We start from the raw sequence: 20,614 nt of genomic DNA on the forward strand, positions 1-20,614 counted from the left end.
ATACATTAATAATTACATAGAATTATTATGATAAAAGGGGACTTTTATCATAATAATTCTAGTAACTGGTATTTATTTAGCACCTAGTACGTAGTAGGAACTCTCCTTAGCACTTTATATAAATTTCATTTAATCTTTCTAACAACCTTGTATTATTTAATCTTTACAAATCTTTACAACAACTAACTATGATTTTTATTTCCAATTGGTAGATGAGAAAATTGATGCTCAGAGGTGTTGTGCAACTTAAAAATGTACTGCAGCTGGGAAACCACCTGCTGGTTTCTCATTACAGCTAAGGTGCCAGAGCTAAGGAATAACTTATGCCTATAATCTGAGCATTTTGGGAGGCCAAGGAGTTCGAGACCAGCCTGGCCAACATGGTGAAATCCCGTCTCTACTAAAAACACAAAAATTAGCCAGGCATGGTGGGGGGGGAGGGGGGGCTGTAATCTCAGCTACTAGGGAGGCTGAGGCAGGAGAATTGCTTGTACCCAGGAGGTGGAGGTTGCAGTGTGCCAAGATTGCACCATTGCACTGCAGCCTGGGAGACAGAGCAAGACACCATCTAAAAAAAAAAAAAAAAAGAAAAAAAAAACAAGGTGGCAAGGCCGGGAGATGGAGACCCAGAGAGGTCCCTTTTCCTATGATGCTGTCATAATTTTCATGCTCCTGATTGTACCTGCCCAGTTATTAGCAGACATACAGACAATAGCAAATCTCAATTCACAGTCACATGGTGGAATTCCTTTGCTTAATGCCCTGAATTCATCAAGAAAAAGGGAATTGTTTTAGTTACAGCTCTGAGTTAAAGGTAGGTGGTGACTAATCAATTAGCCAATGCATGTCTCTTGAGATGAGAAAGTCAACTTCTTGTGATATTCAGGGTTCTCAGGTGTGATACCACAACATTAATGCCAGATACCTGTGCTCCTACCTGAGACAAACTCATGGTTTCAGAGAGCAGGTCAAAGCACTAAAATGAATGTATTAGAATTAAGCTGGCTTCCATCACAAAGCTTCATATAAATATTACACCGGCTCTATAAGACACTCAATGTTTGGTTTCTGAACCTATTAATATATAATGAGGATATGATGTAATTAATATCGTTTGTTTTGATTTTCTGTTAAATCCGCTTTAGTAATAAGAATGCAAGGTAATTATTCAAAAAGGCTTTTCAACAAATGTCAGTTTCATTGATTAAAAATCAAATCAGTGCTTCATTTGAAATGATATTTACAAGCATGCTTTAAGCTGAAATGAATAATTATCAGATTATTGAACAGCAAGTTATCTGCAAAGAATTGTCTACTTTTTTTCTTTTTGTACTGAGGCTTGATGTCAAATAATAATACAGGACAAACCAGAGGGTACTGAGAAGAAGTGTCAAGATTTTGCTTTGAGGGATTTAATTTTCCTTATACAGTGCCCTCCTCTGCTGGTTATAGAATCTTCAAAAACTGAAGTTTTGCGGGGTCGGAGCTGGGTGTTGTCGCTGGGGTGGAACTGGCAGCTGTTCATCATATTGCAGTCTGAAATTCCTCCGCTTTCCTGTGGTCCTGCTGCCGCGCATGGCGGCTATGCCAAGACAGCTCAGGAATTTCTTTTCACTCTAAGATGGCTTTTGTTTCTATGTATTTCTTTTTTCATTCTTTCACATAAAACAACGCAAAAGTAGTCTGTCATCTGTTACAGAGTGGTGCTGAAGGCAATGTGAATTCAGAGCCATTTGTTTTTTCTGGGACTAAGGAATGTGCACAACAACTACTCCAACAAATTTAGACTGCAGTGTGTTCATATTTACAAATAGACATGTACATATAAATCAAATCACCCAAACTACGTGCTGCATGGACTTTAAAATGTTCTTTGTGTGGTTAACTCTTATTTGAATTACTTTAACAAAATGCTAAAACCTCATTAAGATATGCTATCTTCATTCACTTAATCATTACCCTGTATACTTTTGAGGGTGCTTGAGACATGACAGCAAAAGTGCTGCTCAAAGTCCATAATTTGGAAATCTCACATTCAAGCCAGGGAGACTGACAGTAACAAACAAACAAGTGAAGTATGGAGCTTGTCAGATGGCGAATGGAGTCATCCAGGAAGAGAAGCAGAGAAATGGATGGGGAGGACTGGGCAGGGAGTAGTAGTTTCCAATTGGGTCATGAGAGAAGTTTTACTGAAAAGGTCATCACTGAGCAACACCTTGAAGAGTTTGAGGGAGTAAGCTCTATGAGAATCTGGAGGAAGAGCATTCCAGCCTTGGGGAACAGAACATGCAAAGGCCCTGCTGGGGTGGGTAGCTGACTGCACAAGCTGAACAAGGAGGCCAGCATAGGTGGCACAGGAAGGAGAGAAAGAGGAGAGATGGCAGATCTAAGCAGGGAGCCACAAAATGGAATCACTGGTTCCTTCTCTTTTATAACAGCCAACATTTGTTATAAAAGAGAAGTGTTATAATAACTGAAGGCTAGGGGGCTGTTGACCTCACAGGCAGCTCATATTCTTTCTGAGTTTTTCCCTGCGTGATCACTACTAACTAAACCACTTGATTAATGGTCTACCACATTGTAAATAGGAGTGCTCCTGCCTCTGTGATTCCAGGATTTGTTTGGAATTTGGCCTTGCCATGTCAACTGAATTGGCAATTTTATTCTAAGAGAGAAATTAACAGGGAAGAAAAATACCAGAGATGAGAAGACTGAACATTTAGTTGTAATTGAAAGCAGCATTGGATAGAGGTATGTAAGTCAAATGTGGCAAGTTTTTCAAATGTAATTCTGAGTTTTCTTCTAAGTTGAGATATTTTGATAATTGTCTTCTCATGAAAAATAGACTAATGTTATTACATACCAGGTTTCTGATTCCTAGCACTCAGAATGTCCTCTCTCTCCTTTTGGCTCTTCTTGGGCTCTACTGAAATGGCAGAAAAAGCTCAAGTACCATGTTGGGCTAAATGACTAGATTAAGGCAGTGGGGAGGGAAGAAAGGGAGGGAATGGAGATTTATTTGATACTACTTTGGCTGGACATATTACTTTCTTTGACCCTCACAACTCACTGTGAGGTACGCAGAGAAATCTAAGCAATCTTCTTTGTGTTTCTGACTTCCTCACAGATCTATGGAAGGGAATTCAATTAAGTGATAGAGAGTGTGAAGATGTCAAAGTCAAGATCCACATATATATTAATGGTGGCTAAGGGAAATGCCAATTCAAAATAGTTCCTCATCTTATTAGAGAACTCCGTCTCCAAGCCCCTTTAGAGATTAAAATCATCTCCAGCATCAGGGAGTCCTGCTTCCGTAGGTTACACATTGTTGTCTGCCAGAAATACAAATCCAACACCAGAAAATATCGAAGAACCCAACCAGTAAATGATCAAAAAGTTTGCAATTAGGGTGGATGAGAACCTAGGAAATGTGAAGACCCTTTGTAATTCTATGGCATCAGAAAATTAAATTTCTATAATAACAAATTACGATATAATGAGGTCACATGAGTGGAATAAGAGGCCCAGATGCCTCAATGATTTAATCTCTCTCTTCATGTAAGCTTGAATCGAATATTAATGAGTATTTTGATTGATAACGTATTTAGTTCAAAATAGGTCTTTGAAGACAGCTGTAAGAGTTTTAACATTTTAAAGATGCTGTGATAGAAATTCATTTTATTAAGTGGCTGATAAGAAAAAAAAAATCACTGTATAAACCTGCTAATGTCAGACATACCATTATGACCCATCTACTGCTATTGAGTAAAGAGACGGTAATGGATCTTTATTGGGCTATTCTTTGAACACTGTAGAAGCTCATTTTCCTTATTGAAGAAAAATCCAAGTGACACCAATGAAACAGGTAGAGTAAAAGCATTAAAATTAAGAGAAGATAATTTCAAGTAAAAGCTACCTAAATATAAAATAGCTTTGCTGCCTCAGCTTTTGGTAAAATTGCAATTGCTTTGAGGACTTAGGAGTTATCTTAGTGAGGCTGAAACCTTCCACTAGTGCTGTCCAGTAGCAATGTAATGCAAGCCATAAATGCAAGCTATATGTGTATTTTTTAAATTTCTAGAAGCCAAATTAAAACCATAAAAAAGCATGAAATTCATATATTATTTAACCCAAACTATGCAAAATATGATCATTTCAACATGTAATCAAATATACATTATTAATGATATATATATATGTGTGTGTGTGTATATATATATTACATTAAGCCTTCAAACCACATCCTGGTTCTTCTCCTGCCCCAAAGAATAAGAATGAATCTAGTTTCTCATTTGCATGACAATCTCTTTCACATTTTGCAGAAGGTGTTATTTGGTCGCTAAGTCATCTCTGACATGTTAAATATCCAAGTTCTAATAACTATTTTTGTTTTGCCTCTTCACATCTTCCTAGTTACTGTGCTCTGGGCATCCTCCTGTTTTAACAAATGGCATTCTAAAGTTTCATTCTCAGAACTGGTATTAAGAATATAATGGGACTGTGAGTCCTCCTTACACTTCTATTAGTGTGACAAGCTATTAGATAAAACTAATAGTTTAGTAGACGGGGCAGTAGACTCCAAAAGTTCAAGATGAAACTGCCAACTTCCTCTGCCTGGAGATGCCTTGATGCCAGGGTGTATTTACTCTGAAGCTAATGAAGCTCTAGCTTCAAGATCCTCTCTGGCATGGGCCCCTTTAAGGCCCTGGGTGGGCTTTAGCAATGTGTTTACATGATTATATGATTGTTTTTTAAAAATGAGATTTTGTAAAATAATTTTACGAAAACAAGATACTTTACTGTACTTTACTACGCTGTCTTAACCTTTGCTTTCTTCCCCATGTTGGGAATAGCTGTAGACATTTTTGGAATTGAGCTAAGGATGGAGCTGAGTTGGGAATATATTTAGTTTGAATTCAGTGGGATAATTATGTGGTTTGTAGTCATTTATGTATAGTTATTTCAAGCTTGCTCAGTGCAGGAGTAAGTTCCAGAAATCTTTCTGCTTTTCTCTGGGCCTACTTACCAGCATTAAAACATAATGACAGGATCTGAGGCTGTACTTTGATATAACGATATCCTATGGATCCCAGAGCCAGAAGCTGGTCTGTAGAAAGTTCTTTCAGTCTTTCCTATTCAATTGTAGTAAATGATTTTGTTTTTACTAACACTTAGTTAAAACAGAAGCTCTCCATTATCAGATATATACTTCGTAATATGGTATGTAAAATTGTTACAACATATACATTTTTCCTTTTTTGATTGACTTAGACAACATAGAATTTATAAGATTTTCTGTGTTTTTAAGACAAACATGTGTAACAGTGCTACAAGCGGTGCACAGATCTTTTATGAGAAAGTAACTTGGACAGGTATTTCTCCAAATTTTATAACAGACCTAAAAATTTATGTGACATTACATGTAATGAGTTGTGAAATAAAAGGAAAATGTTCTATACTAAAAATAATGAAAAACACGTTTTGATCAACCACATCAAGATTAAAATATTTTTCTATTCTCTCTAGAAAAATATTACAAAATCAGTTATATAAATAAGTAATTAAAGAGTTTATAGCCAAAAAACTGTAGGAAAACTGTATTATATAGATATGTCTGATAAGAAATTAATATGTTATTTTTCTGGATTTTGTGGTATTTGTGGTACTTCTCAGCTTTGTAAAGTGCATTTGTGACTTTTTTCATTCTCATTAAGTAATTATATTTAATATTTAATAATTATTTCAAAAGTAATCATTGCTTGATGAATAGTGAATATTTTTCTATTTGTAACTTTGTACTCTGTAATAGCATTGCTTTTCCACATTTCTATGTCTATCCAACTTCTAATATCATTTTTCACAGAATTAAAAATACTGTCCAATTTAATGATATTGGTTCTTCTAATCCATGAGCATGGAATGTTTTTCCATTTATTTGTGTTGCCTATGATTTCTTTGAGAAGTGTTTTGTAGTTCTCCTTATAGAGATCTTTTATCCCCTTGGTTAGTTGTAGTCCTAGGTACTTTTTTGGGGGCTATTGTAGATGGGATTTATGTTCTTGAATTGGCTCTCAGCTAGCATATTATTGGTGTATAGAAATGCAACTGATTTTTGTACTTGATACTGTATCCTGAAACTTTACTGAAGTTGCTTATCAGTTCTAGGAGACTTTTGGCAGAGTCGTTAGGGTTTTCTATGTATAGAATCCTATCATCCACAAAGAGAGTTCGACTTCTTTTTCTATTTGGATGCCTTTTATATCTTTCTCTTGCCTGATTGCTCTGGCAAGCACTTCCAATATTATGTTGAATAGAAGTGGTGAAAGTGGGCATCCTTGCCTTGCTCCGGTTCTCAAGGGGAATGGTTCCAGCTTTTGCTCGTTTAGTATGATGTTGGCTGTGGATTTGGATAGATTGCTCTTATTATTTTGAGGTATGTTCCTTTGATGCCTAGACTGTTGATGGTTTTTTTTTTTTTTAAATTCATGACAGGATGTTGGATTTATTGAAAGCTTTTTCTGCATCTCCTGAGATGATCGTATGGTTTTTGTTTTTGATTCTGTTTATGGGGTGAATCATGTTTATTGATTTGTGTGTGTTGAACCAACCTTGAATCTCAAGAATAAAGCCTACTTAATTGTGGCAAATTAACTTTTTGATGTGTTACTATATTCAGTTCACTGGTATTTTGTTGATATTTTTGTCTGTGTTCAACAGGGATATTGGCCTGAGTTTCTCTTTTTTGTGTGTGTGTCTCTGGCAGATTTTGGTATCAGGCTAATGATAGCTCTGTAGAATGAGTTAGGGAGGAGCCCCTTCCTTGATATTTTGAAATAGTTTCCAAAAAGAATTGTATGTCTGGCAGAATTCAGCTGTGAATTCATCTGGTCCAGGGCGGTTTTTTTTTGTTTTTTTTTTTTTTTTGGTTGGTAGTTTTTTATTACTGCTTAAATTTTGGAACTTATTATTGGTCTGTTCAGGTTTTCACTTTCTTCTTGGTTCAATACTGGGAGGTTGTGTGTTGACAGGAATTTATCCATTTCCTCAAGATATCCCAATTTGTTTGCCTAGAGGTGTTCATAACAGTCTCTGAGGATCTTTTATATTTCTGTGGGATCAGTTGCAATGCCATTTTTGTCATTTCTGATTGTGCTCATTTGGATCTTTTTTTTTCTTTGATAATCTAGTCCATCAGTCTCATTTATTCTTTCAAGAAACCAACTCTTGGCTCTTAGTTTCATGACTCTTTTTTCTTTTATTTATTTATTGTTTTTGAAATGGGATCTCACTCTGTTGCCCCAGCACAACTGCAGTGGTGTAATCTCGGCTCACTGCAACCTCTGCCTCCCAGTTCAAGCAATTCTCCTGCCTCAGTCTTCTGAGTAGATGAGATTACAGGCACACACTACTATGCCTAGCAAATTTTATTTGTCTTTATAGTAGAGACGGGGTTTTGTCATGTTGGCCAGGCTGGTCTTGAACCCTTGACCTAAAGTGATTCACCCACCTCGGCCTTCTGAAGTGCTGGGATTACAGGTGTGAGCCACTGTGCTTGGCTCATGGATCTTGTGAATAGATTTTTGCATCTCAATTTCATTCTGTCCTTCCTGATTTTAGTTATTTCTTTTGTTCTGTTAACTTTGGATTTGATTTGTTCTTTTTCTCTAGTTCCTCTAGGTGTGATGTGAGATTGTTAATTTGAGATCTTTCTAATTTCTTGATGAATGCGTTTAGTGCTATAAACTTTCCTCAACATTGTTTTAGCTGCATCCCAAAGATTTTGGTAAGTTGTGTTTCTATTTTCATTAATTGCAAAGATTTTATTTCTGCCTTAATTTCATTGTTGATCAAAGAGTTCCTCAGAAACAAGTTGTTTAATTTCCAAGTATTTGTGTAGTTTTGAGAGATCTTATTGGCATTGACTTCTACTTTTATTCACTGTAGTCCAAGAATGTGCTTTGGGCGATTTCGATTGTTTTGAATTTATTGAGACTTGCTTTACGATTGAGAATGTGGTCAACCTTAGAATATATTCTGTGTGCTGATGAGAAGAATGTATATCCTGTGGTTGTTGGGTGTAGATGTCTATTAGGTCCAGTTGGTCTAGTATTGAATTTAAGTCCCGAATTTCTTTGTTAATTTTCTGCCTCAATAATCTGTCTAACACTGTCAGTGGGGTGTTGAAGTCTCTTATTATTATTGTGTGACTGTCTAAGTGTTTTCATAGGTCAAGACAAACTTGTTTTTATGAATCTCGGTGCTCCAATGTTGAGTGTGTGTATATTTAGGATAGTTAAGTCTTCATGTTGAATTGAAATCTTTATCATTATTAATGTCTTTCTGTGTCCTACTTGATTGTTATTGGTTTAAAGTCTGTTTTATCTATTATAAGAATTGTGACTCCTGCTCTCTTTTGTTGCCTGCTTGCATGGTAGATCTTTCTTCATCTTTTTACTTTGAGCCTGTGAGTATCATTACATGTGAGATAGGTCTCTTAACGATAGCAGACAGTTGGGTCTTGCCTTTTTATTCAGCTTTTCCACTCTATTTCTTTTAAGTAGAGCATTTACATACAGGGTTAGTATTGATATGTGAGTTTTTGATACTGTCATCATGTTGTTAGCTGGTCGTTTTGTAGACTTGATTGTGTAGTTGTTTTATTGTGTTTGTGGGCTATGGAAAACCAAGATCAAGTATCGCTTCCTTTTTAAATGACTTTTTGAATCCTTAATCAGTTGAAAGCCACATAAGAATTGTGCAGTACTTTGTTTTTACCTCTTAGAACCATTATCAAAATTTGCCCTGTTCTCCTTCTCTCTTAGTGTCCTGCAATTATTAGTATAATGATGCATTTTTTTTTTAATCAAAGAAAAGATCTGATACAGAAGGCACTGAGACTTAGAGGCTTATACATGTAACTGGGCTTCCAGGGACAAACTCAAGAGTGTAGTTTTAGGTAGGCAATGGTCTAGAGAAACTGCCAGTGCCAAGGAGGTCTAAGAGGTGTCCTGATAGGTAGGTGGATTTCCAGGACACTAAATCTGTGCTGGTAATAACAGTGAGCCAAGCAGATGGTCATTATCAAGGGGATTTGTAACAACAGCCCAGTGGCAGAGTTAGAATTTAAGAGTAGCAATCAATCTCTCAAAATACAGAAATATTCACAGCCAGACATAAGCCTTAGAGAAATTGCATACAGGCAAGAACTCAAGGGCCTTAACCACTGTACCTAGAGGTATCCTAATTCCTGGAGGAGTAGTTATAGCCACAGCACCAGGTGGGTTGACTTGATCATCTAGACTCTTTGAGCTTTGCCTAAGCAGAAAGAGGGTAAGAGCAGAGCCTGGAGTGAGATGGAGCCTGCTATTAGGGGTTTAGGGGGCAGAGCCTGGAGGAGGGCAGTGTGGTTGAGGAGTATGCCAGAAAACTGCAGTATTCCTTTCAGGCAGGGACTATAGGTTCATCTGACTGTAAGTATTCTCAGACAATGCACGTTGTAGATGCTTGATACTTAAAAAAAAAAAAAAAAAAAAAAAGAAGAAGAAAGAAAAAGATTGCTGTAGATCTTAGACCTTTAATCCTGTAGTTACTCCAGAACTTGTTGTCTTTTCTAATATGTGGTTCCCCAAAATCAACAACTCTGGTGTGTGACAGTGGAAATTTTGACTTTTCTTGATCTAGTGGCTACACTATAAATGCCGTATAGCACTTTCTCATAGCATTTTGTGACAGCTATGCTTGTTTAACAAATATTAGTACCTAATAAGCTTGTAACCAACTTGACTTTTTATATTTTTTGTAAGGCCTGATTTCAAATTTTGGTTCTCCTATCTTAAACACGAAACTGGTTATTCAACCAAAATACAGGGTTTTATGTTTATATGAGTTAGATTTTATCTTAAAGGCTTTTGTTTGAGCATTACAGAATATCAGGATAATTATAAATGAGTTATAGATCCCTTCTAGAATTATGCCATGAAAAATGTTACTAAATTTTATTATTTTTAACTACTTATTACTTGAATAAACTTATATAACTTTTTCTATACATGCAAACCCTTGTGCATGTGAGTATATGTTTTTGGCATATTTTTTTATGCAAAGAACTTTGATCAGTGTTCCTTATATTTACTGAAAAAAGAGATTTATTTTTTATTTATTTTAATTTTTAATTTTTAATTTTTTTTGAGATGGAGTCTTGCTCTGTCCAGGCTGGAGTGCAGTGGCATGGCTCACTGCAACTTCCGCCTCCCAGGTTCAAGTGATTCTCCTACCTCAGTTCCCTGAGTAGCTAGGATTACAGGTGCGCGCTACCACACCTAGCTAATTTTTCTATTTTTAGTAGAGATGGGGTTTTGCCATGTTGGCCAGGCTGTTCTCAAACTCCTGACCTCAGGTGATCCACCTGCTTCAGCCTCCCAAAGTGCTGGGATTACAGGCATGAACCACCGCGCCAGGCCGATTTAATAAAATTTTTAGAAAAATAGAACCAAGAACAGATTTTCCTAAGCCTGCTCAGTTATTTGGAAAATGTCATTCTTAGGATTAAATAAAAGAGTATTAACAAATTTTTGGAATATGGAGGCCCTTAATTAATTTTAATTAAGTTGTAAGGACAACTGTCACAGATTTAATTTTGATTTTTAATTTTCAAAACATTTTATTTGGAAATAAATTACAGCAATAGAAATAAATAGTGTTTATATAATGCCAATATATCCCTTAACCAGATTTACCTATTGTGTTAATGTGTTATGCCATTTGCTTCAATATTTATCATCATTCTCTCTCTCTGATACTGTTATCAGTTTTAGTAAAATTAACAATGATACAATAATTTTATCTAATATAATGCCCATATTTCAATTTTGTTATGTGCTTTGATAATGTTTTTTACTCATTTTTTCCATTTAAGGACCTCTTTTAGGATTAGGTATTGCATCTAATTGTTATTTCTTTAACCTACTTCCAATGGGAAGAATTTTCACAGCTTTTATTATATTTTTATGACATTGGCATTTTTCAAGAATTCAGTATCACTTCCTTTTAATACAGCGTTCCTCATTTCAGGATGGTTGACGCTTCCTCATGATTAAAATCAATATACACATTCCAGGTTGGAACAGAAGAAATGCTGTATTCCTCTGAGGACATCACTTCTGAAGGTATGTGTTGGATGCCCATCTGCTCCTCAATGGTGATATTAATTTGGATCAAAGCAAGCATCATTGATGATCTCATCCAGTTTATTATTGTATGGTTGTAATTATTTTCTCTTGCAACTACAGAGTCTGAGGGAGAAACTTTAAGATTATGCAGATAATTTTGGTTAGTCCTCATCAAATTTCCTCCCTACATTTTGACCTTATTGGTAATGCTCGTTTGAAATTATCTTTACCCTGATGGCACTAAATGGTGATTTTCTGCCTCCACCTTTCCCATCATATTTTCCTATAGGCTCTAGGGATTCTACTGTGAGAGCCCTCTCTTCTCCACTATTTATGTATTTATTCAAATAATTGGTTAGTTATCTATTTGTTATTAGTACAGACTCATGGATTCTTGTGTTTTCAGCAGTCTATAATTAATTGCTGTCCGTATTTATTTTGGTGGTTAAATTGGCTTAGATTGAGCCAGTGGGAGCTCCTTTCCACTTGTAACAGCCATCCATTGCTTTTGTAGTTGTTGGTTGTTTTAGCATTTACTTATTTGAGGAAGAACAGCAAGTTCCAGGTTCATTTTGCTTCTACTTGTTTTGTTACGATGTACATTGGTTTTTGTCCATGGTTCCTGGCTCATAGCTCCCATAGTTCTTGTTATAGTCTTTTGTTACAGTGTTGGATGTGTTAAGCCTCAGAGGCAGGCCTCTACCTTTCTCCTGCCCTCCTTTTATCTGCTCCAAGGTAGGACTCCAGGTCTTAAGAACCTCCCAGGAGAGAGTCCCACGCTATACCCTTGGGGGAGGAATGTTGATGTCCTGAGTTCTCCATGAAAAAAAAAAAAAGAAGAAAATCAAGAAAACTGGGTTCAGAGAGCTTCTGGATAGCTCAACACATGGGGATTCCTGGAAGGTATCCAGGGAGGTCATGGAAGCTCCCTGCCCCTTCTCCCATACCTCGCCCTATGCGTCTCTGCGTCTGTACCCTTTGCAATGGCCTCCATAATGAACCAGTAAATGTAAGTGTATCCCTGAGTTTTATGAGTCCCTCCTGCAAATGAATTGAACCCAAAGAGGGGGTCATGGGAACCCCAACTTGAGGCCAGGTGGTCAGAAATTCTGAACACCTACTCTTGTGACTGGCATGTGTGAGAATCAGTCTTGGGGACTGGTGTCCACTTTTTGGTGTCTGTGAAAAACAATCCCACACATATGGTAACAGAAATCTTCTTCCGTGTTGATGACTGTTACGGTGTGAGAGCAGAGGAGAAGCACAGTTTGAGTTTTCCCTGCATACTACCCGACCACAGGCCTGGAGTCAGCCATATGTCTGAAGAGCTGTCTATTTGGTGGGGAATGGTACTAGAGACCAAGATGTTATTGATTTATGATATATATCAATTTCACCTTTCTAAACGAATTATTTCTGTAACCTTTTTTTTTCCTTATGAGAACCAGAATATCTCCCTAATATAAGTCCGTGGCAATTTCAGAATTAGCTTTGAGATTATATTAACAGAACCCTTTATTATTTTAGTATGTATTTTACTCAGACCCAGTGATTTGAATTCATTTTCTATTGCTGGATACTCTTTATTAGATTATATATTTTGAATTTCAATATCTTCATTATAGTATACTTGTCTTTTTTGTTTTAAATGCATTATGTTTCATAATGGGAATGCAAACAAAATACCATATATATTAGGGTTCTTGAAAGGGATAGAACTGATAGGATACATGTAAATATTGATATGAAGAGGAGTTTATTAGGAGAATTGACTTACACAATCACAAGGGAAAGTCCCACAATAGGCTGTCTGCAACCTGAGGAGCAAGGAAGCCAGTCCAAGTGCCAAAACCTCAAAAGTAGGGAAGCCAACAGTGCAGCCTTCAGTCTGTGGCTGAAGGCCCAAGAGTGCCTGACAAATCACTGGTATAAATTCGAGTCTAAAACCTGAAGTACTTGGAGTCTGAGGTTTGAGGGCAGGAAGCATCCAGCGTGGGAAAAAGATGAAGGCGAGGACTCAGCAAGTCTCCTCATTCCACTTTCTTCTACCTGTTTTATTCTAGCCATGCTGGCAGCTGGTTAGACGGTATCCACTCAGACTGAGGGAGAGTCGGCCTCTCCTAGTCCACTGACTCAATGGTAATCCCCTTTGGCAACACCCTCACAGACACACCCAGGAACAATACTTTGTAGCTTTCAATCCAATCAAGTTGACACTCAATATTAACAATCACGCCCTATGATTTGATTAGTTTTTTATTTTGGGCATCCTTACACACATACAATAAAATGCCCAAAGCATATAACTGAATGAAATTTTACAAATTATATATACCTGTGCAACAATTTATATCAACATATAGAAATTTACAAACAACTTCAAAGCTGCCCTTATTACTCAAAATATTCAGTATTTCTGTTGACAATGATTTTACTTTTCATTGTACAAAATTTATACTTCTTTTCTAAATTTATTTCTATTTCATTTTTTTATATTATTGTGAATAGAACTGTTTTCTAAATATTATTTTCAATTATCTAGTGTTAGCATATAGAAGTACAATAGATTTTTGTGTATTAATCTTGCATCCTGAAATCTCAATAGACTCATTTATTACTTCTACTCTTTGTTTTTATTGGTAGATTTATCAGATTTCCTATATACAATATAATTTCATACTTATACTAGATAGTTTTACTTTTTCCTTTCTGATCTGGATGCTTTATTTATTTGTTTATTTTTACTTGTGTATTTGCTTTGGCTGGCATTTCTAGTACAATAATATGTGAAAGTGGCAAACTAGCCATGTCTTGTTCCTTATCTTAGTCGGAAAGATTTCAGTCTTTAACCGTTAGTTGTGGCATTAGCTGTAGGTTTTCTGTAGATGCCTGTATTAGTCTGTTCTCATGCTGCTAATAAAGACATACCTGAGACTGGGTAATTTGTAAAGGAAACAGGTTTAATGGACTCACAGTTTCACATGGCTGGAGAGGCCTCACAATCATGGCTGAAGGAGGAACAGTCACATCTTACGTGGCAGCAGGCAGGAGGGCATGTGCAGAACTCCCCTTTATAAAACCATCAGCTCTCATAAGACTTATTCACTATCACAAGAACAGCATGGAAAAACCTGCCCTCATGATTCAATTACCTCCCACCTGGTCCCTCCCATGACACGTGGGGATTATTACAATTCGAGCTGAGATTTGCTTGGGGACACAGAGCCAAACCATATCAATGCTTTTTAACAAATTAAGGAAGTTTTGTTGCATTCCTAACTTTCTTAGGGTTTTTATCATGAAAGCGTGTTGGATTTTGTAAGATGTTTTGTCTGTGTCTATTGAGATGATCATGTGGTTTTTGTTCTTTATTCTATTAATATTATGTATTACATTGATTTATTTTCATATGCTTAACCAGTCTCACGCTTCTGGGATAAATCTCATTTGATTGTGGTATATACTTCTATTTATATATTGTAAGATTTACATGTTATTGGGGATTTTTTTAAACATCTAAATTCATAGGGATGTTGTTTCGTAGTTTTCTTTTCTTGTAATGTGTTATTCTGTTTTAGGTGTCAGAGACATACTAACCTCATGAAACGAGTTATGAAGTGTTTTCTCCTCTTCTGTATTTTGGAAGAGTTTCTTATGAGATAGTATTAACTAGTCTTGAAATATTTGGTAGAATTCCTCAGTAAATTCAACTTTTCTTTGTGGTAGGCTTTTGATTTATTTTTTACATTATTGCTTTAATCTCTTTACCTGTTTTAGATCTATTCAGACTTTCTATTTCTGAAATTTTGAATTTCAATATGTGTAACTGGATTATGCTTTTTTAAAGCTCTATATTTCATTATTGACCTTCTGTCTAGTTACTTTCTCTATTATTGAAAATGGGGTATTAAAGTCTTTTGCTACTATTGCTGAAATGTTTATTTTTCCCCCTTCAGTTATGTTAGTTGTACTTCATGTATTCTGTTATCTGCTGTAAGGTATGTATGCATTTATAATTATTGTGTCTTCTTGATTGATTGACCTTTTATTGTTATATATATCCTTTTTCTTTCTTTTTTTTATTTTTTTCTTTTTCTTTTGAGATGGAGTCTTGCTCTGTTGCCCAGGCTGGTGTGCAGTGGCGCGATCTCGGCTCACTGCAACTTCTGCCTCGTGGGTTCAAGCAATTCTCCTGCCTCAGCCTCCCAAGTAGCTGGGATTACAGGCACACACCACCATGCTGGGCTGATTTTTGTGTTTTTAGTAAAGACGGGGTTTCACCATGTTGGCCAGGATGGTCTTGATCTCTTGACCTCGTGATCTGCCTGTCTTGGCCTCCTAAAGTGCTGGGATTACAGGCGAGAGCCACTGCTCCTGGCCCATAGAATATCCTTTTTCTATCTCTTGCAACAATTTTTGCCTTAAAATCTATTTTATCTGATTATAATATAGCTACTCCAACTCTGTTTTGGTTTACTGTTCTCAGGGAATGTTTTTCTCTATCCTTTCACTTTCAATCTCTTTGGTTCTTTAAGTCTAAAGTGAGTTACAGACATCATATTTGGATAATTTTTAGAATCCATTCTGCTTTCTGTAGACTTTAAACTAATTTCATTAAAGTTTAATTGCTGATGAAAAAGAACCTAACTTGTGCCACTTTGCTGTTTATATTCTATACATCTTATGTCTTTTTGCGCATGTGTTTAATTTCTCCATTAGTATCTTCTTTTGTGTTAATAGATATTTTCCAGTCTATTATTGTAATAACATTTTAATTCTTTTGTCATTTCTTTTACTATACAGTTTTGAGTTATTTTCCTAGGGATTATAATCAACATCTTAATTTATATCAACCCAGTTCAGATTCATGCCAGCCTAGTTTTTTTTTTTTCTTTTCTTTTCTCTCTCTCTCTCTTTTTTCTTAAAGTTGGAGTCTTCCTCTGTCACCCAGGCTGGAGTGCAGTGGCACAATTATAGCTCACTGCAGCCTCGAACTCCTGGGCTCAAGCAATCCTCCCACCTCAGCTTCTTGAGTAGCTGGGACTACAGGCATGTACCACTGCACTCAGCTAATTTTTATTTTTTGTAGAGACAGGGTTTTGTTATGTTGCCTAGGCTTGTCATGGACTCCTAGATGCAACTGATCTTTTGCCTTGCCCTCCCAAAGTGCTGAGGTTACAGGTTTGAGTCACTGTGCCTGGCTTAGTTTCAATAGTCTACGAAAAGTTGCTCTTATATAGTTCTGTTCCTCTATCTTTGTATTATTATTGTAATAAGTTTCATCTTTATACACTATGTGCCTATAGACACAGATTTATGATTTTTGATATATGTAGTTGTCTTCTAAATCGGATAGGAGAAAAATATTACAAATAATAGATTTGTACTAACTCATATTTACCTATTTAAAAACATTTATTGGTGCTATTTCTTCATGTGGATTCGAGTTACTCTTTAGTCTCTTTTCATAGCAGCCTAAGAGACTGGCTTTAGTGTTTCTTATAGGGTCGGTCAGCTAGCAATTACTTCTTTCAGTTTTTGTTTATCTAGGAATGTCTAAATTTCTTTTTCATTTTTGAAAGATAGTTTTACTATCCTGTTAAGTAAGTTTTGCTTGGTTGACAGTCTTTTCACTTTTAACATACAGTTCCCACTGTGCTGTGGCCTCCATGGTTTCTAGTTAAACAACAGCTGTTGGCCTTATTAAGAATTCCCTGTATGTAATCAATCACTTCTTTCTTTGTTTTGCCACTTTCAAGATTATTTTTTGCCTTCCAATAGTTTGATTATGATGTGTCTAGTTGTAAATTTGCTTGTATTTATTCTACTTGGAGTGTATTGAGGTTCTTAGATATGTAGATTCATGTTGTTGATTAAATTTGGGAAGCTTGAATGGTCATTATTTCTTTAAATATATATATTTTTTTGCCCTTTCTCTCATTTGTCTCCTTCTGTGACTCCCATTATGGATATGTTGTTATGCTTGCTGATGGCCAACAGATATCTGATACTCTGGTTTTTTTTTTTTTTTTCTTCTTTTTTTTCTTTTTCTGAGATTGGACAATCTTAATTGGCCTATCTTCAAGTTCACTGATTCCTTCTTCTCCCTGCTTAAACCTGCTGTTGAGATCCTCTACTGATTTATAAATTTTGCTTATTTCAGAACCCTTTCAGAACTTCCATTTGGTTATTTCTTCTATTATTTCTATCTATTAATACTCCACATTTGGTCATATATTATTCTCATACTTTCATTTAGTTGTGTAGTTCTTTGTTAATTTTTAAAATAACTGATTTAAAGTCTTTTCTAGTAAATCCAATATATGGTATTCTCTGGGAAGGTTTCTTTTGACTTTCTGCCTCCCCTTGCATATGGGCCATGTTTTCTTCTTTCTTTGCTTGTCTTGTAACTATTTGTTAATACTAGACATTTAAAAAATACAGTGTGATAACTCTGGAAATCAGATTGTTCCCCCTCCTCAGAATTTGTTGTTGTGGTTGTTTGCTGTTCTTGTTATTGTTACTGTTTGTTGTTTAGTGACTTATCTGAATGAATTCTGTAAAGTTTATATTCTTTGTGTTATGGACACTGAATTCTCAGCTCTGCTTACCTTAGTAGTCAGCTAGCAGTGGGATAGCGATTTCATTAATTGCCTGGAACCAATATATCTTCCAGTCTTTGCTGAGGGGTTCTTTTCTTGGGTTGAAGCATTTCTTGAACACTCAGTCAGATATTTTAAAACTCTTCCTTAGCCCTCACTTTTTGCTTACAGAGAAACTTGTGCTTAGACAGCAGTGACAGCTTAGAACTTTCTGATGTCTTTCCCAAGTATACATACAGTTCTGAGCCTGTTCACTGCTCTATATTTTCACATAGCCTTCTAGATTCCCAAAGATGTGTTAGAGTTTGTCAAAGTCCCTTTTGGACATCTAATTTCCAAGATTTTTCTGTTAACCTTTTTGTTAGTCTATGGTTTACTCCATCTTATTCACCACCTAAGATGCCACAACATTCAATTGTCTCTAACTGTTTTTATAAAATTCTCCTGGCAAGAAGGCTGTTCAAGTCAGGTCAAATTAAGACAACTTTGTGAGTGGGTTCTTTCGGGAACCACCAGAGATGACAAATTATAACAGTTCTTTGGGAATGCAACTTTGTACTGCCTCTGATCTTTTTCTTCTTCCTCCATGGACTGTCAGACTACGGTTTTTTTTACCATGATTGTGATCTATAGATGTTCAAAGTTACACCAGGACTGAAAAAAGGTATGAAGATAGATATAAGTTAAAATACAACAAAACTCACTTTCCTTATCAAGATATTGTTTTTTCCTTGAATAAATATTCCCTGTTTTTGCTGCAAGTCTGATAATTTCCAGAGCGCTGAAAAAGTTGATTTCAACCATTTTTTTCTATAGTTCTTATTGCTTTTATAAAGAAGAGGAATTTTACAGGTTCGTGTTGTCATTTTTTTGCTGGCATCCCATTTTTTAAAAATAATAAATTTTATTTTTTAGAATAGTTTTAGGTTCATAGCGCAATTGAGCTGCAAGCAGAGTTCCCACATAATTCCTGCTCCCACATGTGTACAACCTGCTCAACTATCAACATCTTGCATCATAGTTTCACATTTGTTGCAAGAGATGAACTTACACTGATACATTATTACAAAGTACATTAGGATTCACTAGTTGTTGGAAATTTTATGAATTTTTTGAAATTTATAATAACATGTATTTGTCATTTTAGTATAATACAGAATAATTTTACTCCCTAAAAATCAACTGTGCACTGTCCATTCATCTGTCGACCCTTCCTAACCCCTGGCAACCACTGATTTTTTAGTGTCTCTATGGTTTTCCCTTTTCCATAATAACATATAGTTGGAATCATACAGTATGTAGTCTTTCAAAACTGGCTTTGTAAACCTAGAAACATGCATTTAAGTTTCCCCTGAGTCTTTTTATAGCTTGATAACTCATTTCTTTTTAGTGCTGAATAATATTCCATTGTCCAGCTATACCACAGTTCATTTCATTCGTCTACTAAAGGACATCTTGGTTGCTTCAATATTTTGGCAATTATGAATAAAGCTGCTATAAACAGCTATGCTCAAGTTTTGGTGTGAACATATATTTTGGATTCATTTGCATAAATACCATGGAGCGTGATTTCTGGATCATATGGTAATGCTATGTTTAGTTTTGTAAAAAACTGGGAAACTGTTTTCCAAAGTGGCTATAACATTTTGCATTCCCACCAGCAACAAAAGGGAGTCCCTGTTGTTCCACATCCTTGCCAGCATTTGGTGTTGTCCGTGTTTTGGATTTTAACCATCCTAGTAGGTATGCAGTGGTAGCTCATTGTTTTAATCTGCAATTACCTAATGAAGTATGTTGAACATCTTTTTATATGCTTATGTTCCATCTTTATATCTTCTTTGGTAAAGTATCAATTAAGGTTTTTTACCCCTGTTTTAATTGAGTTGTAACATTTCTTATTGGTGAGTTTTAAGAGAACTTTGTATATTTTGGTTAAAAATCTTTCATTAGGTGTTTCTTTTGTAAATATTTTCTCCCAGTCTGCGTGTTGTGTTCTCATTACCTTGACATTGTCTTTAACAGAGCCAAGTCAAAGTTTTCAATCTGAATGAAGTTCACTATATCTCTTTTTTTTTTCATGTATTGTGCCTTTGATGTTGTACCTAAAAAGTCATCACCATACCGAAGGTCATCTAAGTATTTTTTCTATGTTATTTTCTAGAAATTTAATAGTTTTAAAATTTTACATCTGGGTCTATAGGGCATTTTGAGCTAATTTTGGTAAAGGATGCAAGATCTGGGTCTAGATTCATTGTTTTTTGTTTTTTGTTTTTGTTTTTTTTGCATGTGGATGTCAGCATCATTGTTTTGAAAAGACTATCTTCTCTCCATTGGATTGCCTTTGCTCCTTTGTCAAACATTTGTTGATGATATTTATGTGGTTCCATTTCTGGTCCCTCTGTTCTATTCCATTAATTTATTTATCTATTCCTTCTCCAGTAGCACACTGTTGATTATTGTGCTTTGGAGTAAGTCTTGAATTCAAGTAACATCCAGTGTTTTTCTTCTCATTCATTATTGAGTTGGCTATTCTGGGTCTTTCACTTCTTCATATAAACTTTAAAGTCAGTTTGCTTATATGTACAGAATAACTTGCTGAGATTTTGACTGGAATTTCATTACATCTATAGTTTGAGTTAGAAAGAACCAAAATTTTGATAATATTGAGTCTTCCTATTCATGAACATAGAACATCCATTTATTTCATTATTTATATATATATTTTATCAGAGTTTTGTAGTTTTTCATATATAGATCTCATACATATCTTGCTAGATTTAAAGCTAAGTATTTCATTTTTGGGGGGTGATAATATAAATGGTAATGTGTTTTTAATTTCAAATG

Source organism: Piliocolobus tephrosceles, chromosome 7, assembly GCF_002776525.5.
Source record: "Piliocolobus tephrosceles isolate RC106 chromosome 7, ASM277652v3, whole genome shotgun sequence".
In the NCBI taxonomy this organism is placed as follows: Eukaryota; Metazoa; Chordata; class Mammalia; order Primates; family Cercopithecidae; genus Piliocolobus; species Piliocolobus tephrosceles.